The sequence below is a fragment of the Typopeltis vanoorti genome, chromosome 10, assembly GCF_054136105.1.
Source record: "Typopeltis vanoorti isolate ZY-2024b chromosome 10, IOZ_Tvanoo_1.0, whole genome shotgun sequence".
NCBI lineage: Eukaryota > Metazoa > Arthropoda > Arachnida > Uropygi > Thelyphonidae > Typopeltis > Typopeltis vanoorti.
Window position 1 is genome coordinate 45,446,384 of NC_143558.1, and position 15,024 is coordinate 45,461,407.

Below are 15,024 nucleotides of genomic sequence, written 5' to 3' on the forward strand. Positions count from 1 at the left end.
GTTTGAGATGAATATTTTTTGTTTTGTAATTACAAAACAAAATTAATTGAATTAATTGCTAGATGTTCATTTTATTTTGGTTACGCTCTAGCTACCAAGTGAAGGAAGTTTCTCAGGACTTTCTTTTGTGTCTGGTTCCCGAGTAAGTCTACTTTTGACTCGTGAAAGTAAGTTCTTCCCCTCTCTGGAAAACTCTAGTTTTTAATCTTGTAACTCCAAAATTAACCACAGAACTCAAGCTATTTCAAAAATAATATATACTTTTTACAGTTTAGAATCAGAGCCTCCATAATTCCGTCTGTTTTGACGATGGCCTTCGGTTGGAAAGGTCTGCGTTCTAATTTGTCTAAGACGTGAATAGCCTTTATCACGTTTTTCAACTGAAGGTTAGTTAGCCGGTCTATGGAGTTGAAGATTTTTCTTTCCGGAAAGTCTAGTTTTCATCTCTTATAGAGGTACAAACCAGTCAGGAAAGCAGACTCAATTTACATACAAAGCATAATTATAGGCACACGGCAATTAAATTCTCTAAGCCCTTTACACTCCACAAACGAAACAGATGGCATTATTTTAGTCTTAACTTTTTTGTTAGTAAACAGTCCACGAGTATTTTCTTTTGATTATCGCCACAATTCACTGCGTTTTTCCCTGCAGCATATTCGAGGAAAGCAGTATTCCTAATCCTAAAGAGCAGTTATTTGTATACACTTATGAATGACTTCCAGTTGATTTTGTTCTCCGCCAAATTTCTCCTTGGAAAATAAAAATCTTCTTGCCCACGCCAAAAATAAACTTAATCTGAAATCGGCTAAATAATAATAATAATAAATAAAAAAACTTGCAAAAAAGCAAAGGTTAGTAGATTGGTAGTGCCTCTGCTACTAATGGCTCACGCAAAAAGTTAAGCAAGTTTGAGCGCGGTTAGTAGTTGGACGTGATCAATCGTTCGATGCTGTTGGCACGCTCTCCTTCGATGAGTCTTTGGACTCCCTGGGGGTGTTAGATAATAAATGTTTCTCTCTTTGTAGTTACTGACTGCAATCAATATGCTACTAGCTTTTAGTGTTTTGTTTTTGTTTCTCTTCTACTCACTCTCCCCCACCCCACCACCACTCTGAGAAATAAGTATCATTGATTTTTTGTGCTGCTGCCATCTATTGACACTAAAAGTATTATAATATAATTTATGGGCTGCTCATTCGATTGATTTGAATTGTAAAAATCCCTGCCATGGTTTGTCATATTATGCTCGCCATAAGGATCATTTTCTTTTTCAAAATGTAGAAGATAAGGCGCTACGGTTACCAGAACTTTTGTTTTCTGATAAAGAAGAAGCAATGCAGAAGGAAAGAGACAGCTTAAAATTTTCACTCAAGTATGCTCTTCTGTTCTGTTTTTCAAAATTAAACAAAAAAAAAAAAAATCGTTTTGTGATATATACATTGCTGTTTCTTTTAAATTTGTTTTTAACTTGTATATGCCTTGTATGTAGCAAGTGGACTCGAAGAGATAATATGGGTTGAACATCGGGCAGTGGAACGAATAAGTTTTCTAAAAACAAAATTTAGAAAGTTTTGAGAATTCTTGCTAATGATACTTTTTAGTTAGTTAAGTAAGTTCCTATTCATGGTGTAATTTTTTCAAGAATGTTATTATTACATTAAATGTAACAAAAATATTCTTAAAGTACGTTTTTGCTAAATTTTTATCCATTAGAAAATTATTTCGGCTTTTTTTTTGTCATTGTCATATGCTCCTTTCTTTGTATGAACACTTTATTGCAATCATAAGGTATTTGCATGTACTAAAATATAGTATAGTATACCTTAGTATTTTATTAAGAAAACGAGAATGTTTGTTAATAATAATCGTACAAGATAAAATAAATGAATGTCATTGACACTGCAGACCTCCATGGAATCGCATGATTGGGAACTCTGTTCAGAGTACCAATGTTACAATATCTTATTTCCTAAACTCATTTGGTGTTAGTGCATCTCTCCTAAGAATATTCCACTCCTCTGTATAATTTTCAATATGAAATATCATTTCTTTATTTCTTGCTTAAGGCATGTCTATGCAACTTTCAGAGATGAGTTCCATAACTGGAGTTATACTGTGAAACTGCAATGTAAGGAGACCTGGAGTGACATGGGTCTCTTAAAAGCTCTACGGGCACCCAACAGATACTGTATGCTTTTGTTGAGCATAAAACAATCATATACCTTTCAAATGTTTTAATTTTTCTATCATCCATTCTTTATCTATCTAGTGTAAACTATTATTGTCAGGTTACAAGTCAGTTCTGTCACTCCCCCCCTCCTTTTCCTCCTAATTACCGAGCTCTGAAGATAGAGACTGAGGGAATCTGTAATCTATCAGTTCATCTTCATAGCAAATATCCATATCTGAGATATTAACCTATGAACTAGCTTCTGAACCCTTTCCACTGTTCCATCTGCTAGAAATATAGATAAGAAAAGCTAATTTAGGCAAAATGGTCTACATGCAACTTCATTAATATATTATATGTTGGTATCATATCTGAAATGATTTTTAATGGTTTAATTTGAATACCTCCTTTAGTATCTGGTATTTTAAAATAAATGGCATTACTTCTAATACCATGAAATCAATATTTATAAAAACAGACATTATTAGTTCATTATATTCATTTATTCATTCTTTTTTTTTTTCATTGTTCAATCTAAGTCTCATCTCTGGCAGGGTTCCAAGGGAGTGGAAAGAGGGTAAGATAGTGCCATTGCATAAAGGTGACAGGTAGCAAACTACAGACCAGTTAATATATTGGAAGTGGTTGTTAAAGTATTGAAAATGTTGCTGAAAGGTAAAATATAAGAGTGGGTGGATAGGGATGCAATACTCTATAGCAGACAAGCATGGCTTTGTAAAGGGTAGGTCCTGTCTTAGTAACTTATTCACATTTTATAATAGTGACAGCAGAATTGGATAAAAATGTCTATACCATGATACTGCTCAGCTTTGCCAAGGCATTTGACAGCATACTACAAGGACAATTATTATAAAAACTGGAGAGGATGGGGATGGATATGAGGCTAGTAGCATGGATAGGCGGATGGCTGATGGACAGACATCAGAGAGTAGTATATGGTGGATGGAGTCTAGGCAAATGATGGTGACTAGTGGAGTACCTCAGCGTTTGGTACTAAGACCACTACTCTTTAATTTGTATATCAATGACATAGAGAAAGATTTAAGAGGGGATATTCAGTTGTTTGATGATGATGCAAAGCTGGGGAGAGCAATCATTGATAAAGGTGATGTAGATATCCTGCAGGATGATTTAAATAAATTGGCATTGCGGACAAAGGATAATGATTGTCAATTGTCAATGTTGCAAAATGTAAGGTTATGCACTTTGGGTTGAAAAGGTTGCTTATGGTGTATCATATTGATGGTATTGGTTTGCAGGAATTCATGAGGCTAGAGACTTGGGGATAATCGTGGGTAACAAGTAAAGATAAGGAAGTTATTATCCCTCTTTATAAGACTATGATTTGGCCACATCTTGACTACTTTGGGTCACCTTGGTTTCTTGGGAACCAGGAGGTGGTTGAAAAGATTCAGAGATGAGTGACGAAGATAGTGACAGGTTGAATACTCCCTACGAGGATACTAATTAGATGTGGCCTTATTAAAGCCGTATATAGGAAAACAATAACTTCTCTAATTCTGCTCACAAGCAGGATTAGAAAAGTTATTGTTACATGTTTGTAATGTTATGTACTGTTAAAAAACAGTACATAACATTACAAACATGTAATGTTGTGTACTGTTTTGGCGACCTTCTCAATATTTCCTCTAACTTCAATTCTCTATCTGCAATCACCCCAAAGTCCCTGGCCTCATCAGTTTCCTGCAGTTCATTTCCATCAATATAGTACACAGCTTGCAACAGTAGTGCACTCGGATTTAATCTGGGGGGGGGGGAGTTGAGTAGACGATTTGAGAATACACACTATGCATCGCATATGACCTATGACTGAGCATCTGCAATGATCACTAATTCATAAGTAGTATAGAAATAGAAGACATGACACAACATAAATAAAAAAAAATGAATTTTATTAATTAGGAAAAGATTTTTGGAAAATTTTCTGGTATTTTTTTTTGTTTTTCTTTTGGGGGTGCCCGGGCCCCTTGGCCCCTCCTCTGGCTGCGCCACTGGCTTGCGATCCCTTCTTCCCAGAGTGCATCGCCTTACACTTGGCCATATTAAACCAGGCCATTCACCTTTGCCCATATTGCTAGTCTGTTTAAGTCTTCCTGCAGGATCTCTGTCACATTCATTTACTATTGCTCTACCAGTTTATCATTATCAGGGAACATCTGAATGTTTCCTGTGAACTCATTTCTTATATCATTCATACAAATTAAATAATAAAGGATCAAGTACTGAGTCCTGTGAACACTGCTCATTTGCCTTCTCATGGACTCAACTCTTCCATAAACCACTCTTTTGATATGTGCCCATGAGCCACTCTCTCTCTCTCTCTATATATATATAAATAAATATATAAATAAAATAATAATAATATCTGGAGTCAGAGACTCATCATGGGAGGTAGTACACACTATCACACACACACACAAAGCTCATCCAACCTTGCATTAAACTGATTCAATGTGTCTACATTCACAAAACACTCAGGCGATGCATTCCACTCGCAAACTACTTTCCATGTAAAGAAACTATTTCTCACTCCTCTGCTCACACCCTTGTTATACAGTTTCCAGCAATGGCCTTTGTTCTACTCTTTCCTCTCTCATTCTATGAAAAATCTCTTCTAAATCAACCTGAGAACAACCCCTAACTAGCTTATGTGTCTTGATCATGTCCTCCCTCCCTCTTTCCTGTTCATGAGGCTTTGCAATTTACATTCTCAATCTGGCACCATGCTCCACTTCCCAAAGACACTTGGCCATATTAAACCAGGCCATTCACCTTTGCCCATATTGCTAGTCTGTTTAAGTCTTCCTGCAGGATCTCTGTCACATTCATTTACTATTGCTCTACCAGTTTATCATTATCAGGGAACATCTGAATGTTTCCTGTGAACTCATTTCTTATATCATTCATACAAATTAAATAATAAAGGATCAAGTACTGAGTCCTGTGAACACTGCTCATTTGCCTTCTCATGGACTCAACTCTTCCATAAACCACTCTTTTGATATGTGCCCATGAGCCACTCTCTCTCTCTCTATATATATATATAAATAAATATATAAATAAAATAATAATAATATCTGGAGTCAGAGACTCATCATGGGAGGTAGTACACACTATCACACACACACACAAAGCTCATCCAACCTTGCATTAAACTGATTCAGTGTGTCTACATTCACAAAACACTCAGGCGATGCATTCCACTCGCAAACTACTTTCCATGTAAAGAAACTATTTCTCACTCCTCTGCTCACACCCTTGTTATACAGTTTCCAGCAATGGCCTTTGTTCTACTCTTTCCTCTCTCATTCTATGAAAAATCTCTTCTAAATCAACCTGAGAACAACCCCTAACTAGCTTATGTGTCTTGATCATGTCCTCCCTCCCTCTTTCCTGTTCATGAGGCTTTGCAATTTACATTCTCAATCTGGCACCATGCTCCACTTCCCAAAGACCACTGACCACCTTTGCAAATCTTCTCTATACCCTTTCTAGCATATCCTCATCACCCATTGAAACCCAGTGACCAAATCTGTGCACAGTAATCCATATGAGGCCTCATCAAGGCCTTATACAAAGGCATTTATTTTGGCATATGAGGATCCTCTGCATCATTGCCATTATCTGATGTATCATCTTCACAACTTGTCAATATGCTTCTGAATTTCAGGTCTTTGTCCATCACCATTCCCAGGTCTCTCATCTCCTCTACCTCCTTTAAAGTTTCTCCACCAAGTGTATACTTTGCATCCCATCATTGCTTATCAAATTTCAAAACCTTACACTTTGCAACATTGAAATGCCATTTTCACTTACCTGCCCATTCTTGCAATCTATTCAGGTTCTCCTGTAATGCCATAAGATTTGCTTGAATCTACATTTCTCTTCCCTACTTTTGCATCATCTGCACACACTGTCTGTGCCTGGTTATTTTGCCCTAGGCAAAGTTTACAAATGTGTCCCTTATTTCATTAACTAAAATGTTTCTAATTGACATTAAACAAAATAAAATTGCCTTTCAGGTTAATTAACAGGTAAATTAATAGGACATTTTTTATTTTATTTTTTAATTAATTTGAAAATTCTCTGTTATAATTCATTTAGAAAAAAAAAGTTATAAAATACCGAAATTTAATATTTTAAAATGTTAAAATTTTAAAATATTTATCTTAACTGAATTTTAAATAGCAGTAAGTTCAAATCATTTAGGTAAGGAACAAAAAAAGAACCAAGAGTTAAATAGTAAAATAGTGTGATGTGTGAGGGATAAGGAAAAAGAATCGATATCTAAATCATATATCACTATTTAATTTTGATATTTTAGTAAAGTATGAATAAAGCATAGCTTGAAGTTTTGTGCCCTAGGTGGTTGCCTAGTTTGCCTAAATGGTAGTGCTGGCCCTGTCTGCACATCACCAGCTAAACCCATCCCAATATCATTAATATACAAATTGAACAACAATGGTCCCACAACTGACCCCTGCGGCACCCGATTAGTGAGTGACCTTCCTCTTTTGGGATACTACACCTCCATATATACAACTTTCTGATACCTATCTGACAGCCAGTCACCGATCCAACTCAGAATATCATTGTGGTAGTCTATCAAAAGTTTTTGCAAGTTCTAAGTATACCACTGTATATGCATCTCCTTTGTCACCTTGTTATAGTACATAAGTTAGATAGTAAAACATGATCTCCCTTTAATAAATCCATGCTGATAACCACAGAGAATACTGCTACTATCAACCCATTTTTGTATCCTAGTTCTTACCAGTCTCTCTCTCTCTATAGTACCTTTGCCTCAACTCCAGATATACAGATTGGCCTATAGTTTGTAGCCACAGCCTTATCTTCTTCTTTCCACTATCTTGGAACCTGTGCTGTTGTAAGACTTATTAAATAGGCATGCCAATGCTACTGCTAATTCCCTGGAGCATTCCCCTTAAGATGCATGGTGATGTAATTAGGTTCTGTCTTATTGACATGAAGGTTATTTATCTCCTCAAATACCTCCTGATATATATATATATATATATATATATATATATATATATATATATATATATATATATATATATATATATATATATATATATATATATGTACTAGGGGAGGCTTGGCACCTAATAATGAACTTGTCATTACAGCCACTTACAGAAAATGCAGTCATTGCCCTCAATTGATATAATTTTGTCATCACTCTTAGATCTGTTCTGGAAACCATCATCAGCATTCATCTTGGGATCTATACTCTGTCTCTAAGTGGCTGACAATAGTAGTAGCATTTCACCAAAAGCAATAGCTGTTAATAACTTATACAACAGCAAAAATAAAATTAAAAAAAAAAAAATATATATATATATATATATATATATATATATATAGAACCAAACAGATAAGGATAATGTAGTTGTCATAATGGATCAAACAGTAATAAATAAATATAATATATATATATATATATAATGTATAAAGAATATAAGAATAAAGTAGCTGTCATAATGGATCAAATAGAATATAACAGAAAAATGAACAGTCTTTTAAAATACCATTTATTTACCAGGTTATAGATCAGGATCTTAGTCTTAAAAAAATGGAAAAAAAAGTGCATAAATTATAAAAAATAAAATAAAGTACATCTTGGATTGAAATAAAAATACCAAAAAAAAACCTTTCTTTCTTTTTTTATTAAGCTATTTTCCCTTGACATATTCACTGTGAATTCAGGTTATTTGTCTTGAAAAAATAAGAAACATCTAGATACAACATCAATGGTCCCCCCGCTCCCCTCCTCTAGCCAATTTGTGAAATTTCTAGAAAACAAGCACTCAGTACCCAGGGGCACACCAGTAGTGTCTGGCACCTGTGTGCAAAACTTTATTTGGTGCCCCTATACCCACTACCACACCAGTAGTGTCCTGCACCTGTGTGCAAAACTTTAGTTGGCACCCCTATCCCCCCCCCTCCAATAAAAAAATCACTTTAAAAAAATGTTTTTTTTTTAAGTATTTCCTCCTCTTTGGCACCTTTACTATCCTGGCGCTTGTGTGTGTCACACACATTGCACATATGGGGGGAGCCTGCCCCTGTCAGTACCCAGGGGTGTGCCAGTAGTGTCCAGTGCCTGTGTGCAAAACTTTAGTTGGCACCCCTATAGCCCTTCTCCCCAATAAAAAAACTCTTTATAAAAACGTTATTTTTAATATTTCATGCCAATAAAGTGAGTACAGTATTTCATTTTGAATTTTATCTCCTAAATAGGAGGGCACATTTTTAAAGTCAGGATCATTAGCTACATGTCACGTGTGTTCCAATATAAAAGGATCAAACTTTTCTAACATCTCAATGCATTTTAAAAAATTGCCATTGTTGCAATTGTAAGATTTATTACTTTTACCACGAAGAGCCTAGATTTTGTTTGCCTAAAAACTGTACTACAAAAATTATTATTTTTATAACTTCATACCAACATTTCCTTTCATTATCTAAAACTGTTTGCTGCAAATAATCAATATAAATTTTATTTTTTAGGGATGTAATTAATTCCGTCCATTTTTTGTAATTGTTCAAATGATTTAAATTTTTCTCATGACAATTCAGGTACATTGCAAGATGTTGCCTATATTCTGCTGATAACAGCAGAATATAGAATAAAGCTACAACCTGCAGCAGATTTTCTTATATATGTTTAGAGCAAATGCGAGTTTGAACAAGATTAAACAAATTAAAATGCGCGTCATCCTGTAAACAGTAAACTCACGCAAGTTCAAGTTTTTACTTGTTTATGCTAAACTACTTGTTAGAACTAGGATCAGAATAAAATAAGATCTTAAGGAATAATAACAAATAAGTGATTCTAAATAATTTGTTTAAGACAGATCTATAAAATATAATTAACATTTAAAAAAGAATGTAATTTATTTTGATATAATTAAAGAGTAATATTTTTTTTAAAGTATTTCCTCCTCGCCTGAAATCTTTGGCGCATTTACTATCCTGGTGCCTGTGTGCATTGCACATATTGCCGGTGCACCCCTGTCAGTACGATATACACACAAACAAACCAGCAGTCTGGCTATACTGTTTAGCCAGACTCCTAGTTTGTTCCTAGATACAGATGTCAAAGCTTCAGAGAGAGTATTCTGCAAGAAAGGACATTCCAGCATTGTCAGCCTGAAGGTAGATTTGGGGAGAACAGTGGCAGCATTTCCATTGGAAGTGCTGCCATCAATATGTGGCCTCATGGACTTTGGCTAGACTAGTCTGTGAGGCCACATACTTTGGCTAGACTACAGGGGATGCTTGTGCATAGGCACTGCAGAACTGCAGCACTCCCAATTTTTCTCGATATATAAATATATTTATTAATTTATTTATATTTGCTTGTAATATTTAATTTTATCATCAACAATTCTATACAATTCTCTTATTTTGTATAAAAAATAATAAAAATCCATCTTGAAGCATTTAGGAGGGCATACGCACGTCATAGTGAGATGAGAGCTATTATATACACTGTACTAATAGCGTAATGCAGCACTGTCCGCACAGTTTCACCGTTGTTCATATGCAGTTTACACCAGTAGTGGTGTTCGTAGTGCTTATTGTGTTTACTCCGTCTCTTTAAATATTTGGACATTACAATTAAATCCTTTAATTGTAATGTCCAAAAATTGTAAATCCATTCCTTTAATTGCAATTAAAGGAATGGATTTTATTTTTAAGTAATTTTCATGTTTCATTTTTTTTTTAAATTTTGACCATAATTTTGATAGTTTATCCAAATATGTATACACTGTACTTACAGGGTGTATGTATATTTCGAAAGTTGCAGCACCCCCACGATTTCAAGCCACAAGCCCCCCACTGCTAGTCTAGCCACAAATTCTGTTGCAACTTGAGTAGCGCATAAACCCTTAATCTATTAGTAAATCATTTACAGTTTTCAGCACGTACAAACGACATGTATATTGCCATTACTTTACCACAGTGTCATTAAATACATTTTATACATACACATGTATAAAGTGCATATAGCAGCACTCAATGTTTGAAATTACCTATTTTGCCTTTATGCAGAGCCAAAGTCTATGAGGCCACATATTGATGGCAGCACTTCCAATGGAAATGGTGCCACTGTTCTCCCCAAATCTACCTTCAAGCTGACAATGCTGGGATGTCCTTTCTTGCAGAATACTCTCTGAAGCTTTGACCACAATTTGAAGTCTAACAGATTCATATCGGAACTTCCAGATGGGCAATCAGATGGTGATACGTGATTAGGCACATTTGCCTCCAACCACTGTTGTATGGTCCTCACCTTATTTGCAGGGGCTGAGTCCTATTGGCAGGTTCGCTGCCTACCGTGAGACAAGGTATCATACAGGGGCTGTACCACAGGTTCCAGCATGCTGTCTTGATACACTTTGCATCAAGACAGCATGTGGAGGTCTTGAACCCTTTCTCACAGAAATGCAATTTGGATAACCCCTGATACCCCCTCCCCCCACCACTAACACCAAAACATCACTGATGTGGGGTGATGACTTCTCATTCTGGGTGTATGGCATTTGCTCTGTGACCATCTGGGCCATATACCCGATTCTTCAATGGTGAAAGTTTTCTCTTTGGTGAAGAGAACGTCTCTGTGTCTGTTGTTTGCATACCACCAGAGAAGTGCCTTTGATTTTATCACTGTCTGCCACATAAGTTGTGTTTTTAGGAAATATCATAGAATAATGATAGGCTGTCACTCCCCCCCCCCCCCCCCCCGCCTCCCATATCATGTTAGTACATGACCTCATTCTCTGAAATTTTCATCTCTTGCACCATCACTTACCTCACAGGATTATGGCAGAGGTGTGTGTCTTCACAGCTCTCACAAGCTGTTGCATTCTAACACAGCGTGGTCAACCTGTTATTTTGTGGTCAGATACATCTTCTATATTGCTATAACAGTTAATTGTCTGATATGCAGACATCCTACTAATCCCAAGGGTTTTTATCATGTTGAAAATAGCAGGTGGCTACATTTCACTTGTGAAGTGCTATTGCAGCTACACAGTTCTCATAATCTCCCCACTGCATGTTAATCTTTATAGCTGGACAACTCTTTTTACTGATAAACATGTGAATGTTGGCTGCGCACAGTGTCATAATAGTACCAGGCTCGTGCAATTCTGTGGGCAGCGCAGGGCTGTGCAGAAGTAGTAACAGTATTCATGGCAAGATTCTGTATTTGTTAGCTGGACTCAAGGCTTAGATACATTCTTCTTCTTCTTTCACTCTGCCTTATCCCATGTTAAACGGGATCGGCACACGAATCTTTAACCTTCCTCTTCCAAGTTCTCCGGTCCAGGGCATCCTTCAGACTCCATCCTTTCTCCCTAATATCCTCTGTCATCTTATCCCTCCACCTGAGCTTGGGCCTGCCTCTTTTCCTCCTTCCCTCCAACTCCATATACTCCACTCGTTTACCAACATACTCCTCACCCTTCCTCTCAACATGTCCAAACCACCTCAGCCTACTTTCTTGTATCTTCTTGCCAATTGGTCCCACCTTAACCGTCCCTCTGATGTAGTCATTCCTTATCCTGTCGTTCTTTGTCACACCACTCATCCATCTCAACATCCGCATCTCCGCTCCCTCCATCTTCCTCTCCTGTGCCTTGGTTATAGGCCACGTCTCCACACCATGGAGCATCGCCGGCCTCACCACCATCTTATAGAGCTTTCCTTTCCTCTTACAACTCATTCTCTTGTCGCACAGGACCCTGTTCATCTTCCTCCAATTCATCCAACTGCATGTTAGTCGGTGCTGTATTTCCTCATCCAGGTCACCATTCCTCTCGACAACCGACCCAAGGTACTTGAATTTCTTCCCTGAAATTAGCCTTTCACCCTGGAGTTGTATGACAATATCCTTGTCACTCCCTGTTGACATATATTCAGTCTTCACCCGGTTAATTCTCATGCCGCTCTCCTCCAATGCCTTTCTCCACTCTTCCAGGGTATTTTCAAGCTTCTCTCGGGATGATTCGCATAGAACAATGTCATCGGCAAACAGCATGCTCCATGGCTTAGATACATTACATACATTTTAATGTATATTCAATACAGTCAGCATCCAAAAATGCCACTATAGAAAAAAGAAACAAGCAACTGCATTCCCTTTCTACACTGATCACTTGACTACTAAATGGTTTTATTTATCTTTTTATGTTTGTAAGAAGCCCACACACTGTAAGTTACTTGCATAAGCAGTCACATTATCATCAATCTTAACAGGATGGCATATCCCTTGCCAGAAACTCTGTTATCTCTGTGACTTTTTTTTTTTTTTTTTTTAAATCAGTGGCTACAACTTTTATGAAATAGACAAAATACTGCATTATCTCTCCCTCACAGAAGATCACAACAAAAATATTCACATCTCATCTATCTCGAAAATTTTAACTATCTGAAAAGATAGTTAAAGTTCTTCATAAATATAATTTTTGTGATATTTTCAAACCACACATCCAGCTAGCAACCCTCATCTGTTCCCAAAGGATCATCTTCATTCTCCTGCACATTCTGAAATTTATTAGGTTCCCTTTGCTTATGACTTAGCCTACTTTGGAACTGGTAAATTTGTTAACATCCACCCTGAAGAACATAAAGATGAAGAACATCATCTGTGTGGCAAAATCAGGACTAGCATCCATGCTCTGGACACTCCTTCACACAGAATTAAATGGAAGAAGACAGCTGTGCTGCACGGATTTCCTGCGGGTCTGAGAGACAATTTTTAGAAACATTATCACCTATAAAATACTCCTGTAATCTCAGTGAGTATTGTAAAGATCTGAAAGACAATCATTCTCAGACCACATTTAGCCTGACTTCTCTGAATTAACCTTCATTTTATCTGGTCTCCTAGACATTAGTTCCTTTTCACTTATAGTTTGATTTGTTTCTGCTACAACCTAGCTGAATGTTTTATAACAATTGCGATCGTGTTTTGAAGATACTGGCTAGAAAGCCAGTCAAATATTAGTAACCCAATAAACTATGTATTTATTATTATTGTATTCCTTTAGTGTTCTGTGAAGTGCTACATGAACAATACTTTAACCTTTCATTAAATTTCCATAGTGATGATTCATCATTAAATCTCTCTTCATAGAACAGAAGAAGGTGATTTTGTGAAGATGTTACAGGATAAAGTTGATGATATGAATACAGATTGTTCTAAAATTGAACATCATAGAAGAAACATGTTTAGTGAAAATAGCATTGATATTTCTCAGAGATTAACAGAAAATAAAGCAAGGTTAAGTATTTATAGAATATTTATAATAAACTCTTATTTTTATGTATAATTTATATTACCTAAGATTGCATATTGTTATTCTATTATGCAGATATAGTGCAGTTGTGTGTTTTTTTTTTAATTATTTATTTTTATTAATATAGCACACAGAAATGAAAGACCCTTTGTATATCAGTGCCACTTATAAGAAATTGTTGATGCATTTCTTGAATAGCTAGAGCTCGTAACAGTCCCTAGAATAAGCAGTATGAGGAAGGCTGTTTCTAGGAATAGAAGTAATCGAATGAAAGAGAAGGATGAGAATATGATTTGGTTGTTGGCTGTCTGCTGCTTGTGTTTTTAAATGTTGGAGCAAGTTCAGTAATGAACATAGCCAGTTTATTTGTGTACCACCCATGAAAATATAAGCAAAGCATCTATTTGAAAATAGTTTGGAGAGAGAGAGAGAGACCAAGAGGTTTCTCTTGGTCTTCCTCCCCCAGAGAGGGGGAGTGTCCTCTTCTCATTAGTAGCAAGCATTTGTAGGTAGGTTTTTGATGCACCACCCCAAATATGAAAACAGGTGGGAAAATTTTGGATTTAAATAATTAGAAGTCATGTTTTAAAGTGGCTGAGGAAGCAGTTGATGTGTGTGTCTCCATACATGCTTGTGTCAGTAAGTCCAAGAAGAAATTCTGAAGAAGATGAAGAAATGTTTTGATCGTGCCTAGAGATCTAAGTATTTTCACAGGTGTGAGAAGATGAAGAAAAAGAGATTTTGTGAGAAAGAAAAAAGATGGATTGTGTGTTGGTAGCATCAGAGTTGACAGAATTGTCATCATCCCATTGAATATTGAAATAATTGCATACATGTTACAAAGTTTGTCAAATCAATAAGAGCAATGGGGTATACTCTCATGATCCAAGCTATGGACAAGGTTTGAAGTCAGTGAGAGAAGTTTAATAGACCTGTTTGACTGTAATTGATATATAATTCAGGCATGTCATTTTAGTTTAACTAAATGTAATGTCCTAAATGACTTGACCTTTTCAGCTTGTAGGCATATGATATTTTCCCAAACTCACTATGTGCCATCATCATACTTTTCCACGTGACGCCCATAATAATTACTGTTACTATTATTAATGCATTCCATGGCCTCTGGATACAGATGTTAGCTGCGAATAAACAAGGAAACCTGTGAATAAGCAGTCATAGACAATGGGATGGCATCTACCAACAGGAAGTGGTGAGATAGACATTGGCATGGTTATTTCTATAAAAAGCCACACACAAAATGCCAGCCTGGCTGGCCGAGTGGTTAACGTATCTGCTCCCCAGCCAAAAGGCTGCAGGTTTGAAACCCGCCATGGGCATGGATGTTTGTGATTGTCTGTGGAAATACGGGTGGTGGTCAGCGATAGAATGCGTTTTGTGTAGTTGCAGTTAGTTGGTTGATTGTGAGTGGTCGAGACAGTTGTAGAGCAGATGCCCTCCCTCGCTGAGTCTTTG

At 36.5% G+C, this 15,024-nt stretch overlaps 1 long non-coding RNA gene across 1 annotated transcript in view; it reads left to right on the forward strand.

Annotated features, from left to right (window-relative positions):
• The first annotated feature begins 960 nt into the window (after positions 1-960).
• LOC150102383 (uncharacterized) overlaps positions 961-15,024 on the forward strand; it is a 38,036-nt gene continuing 23,972 nt past the window's right edge. Inside the window, exons 1-2 of the long non-coding RNA XR_016548944.1 lie at positions 961-1,375; positions 13,386-13,532. This is a non-coding gene — a long non-coding RNA (uncharacterized LOC150102383). The remainder of the gene's footprint in view (positions 1,376-13,385; positions 13,533-15,024) is intronic.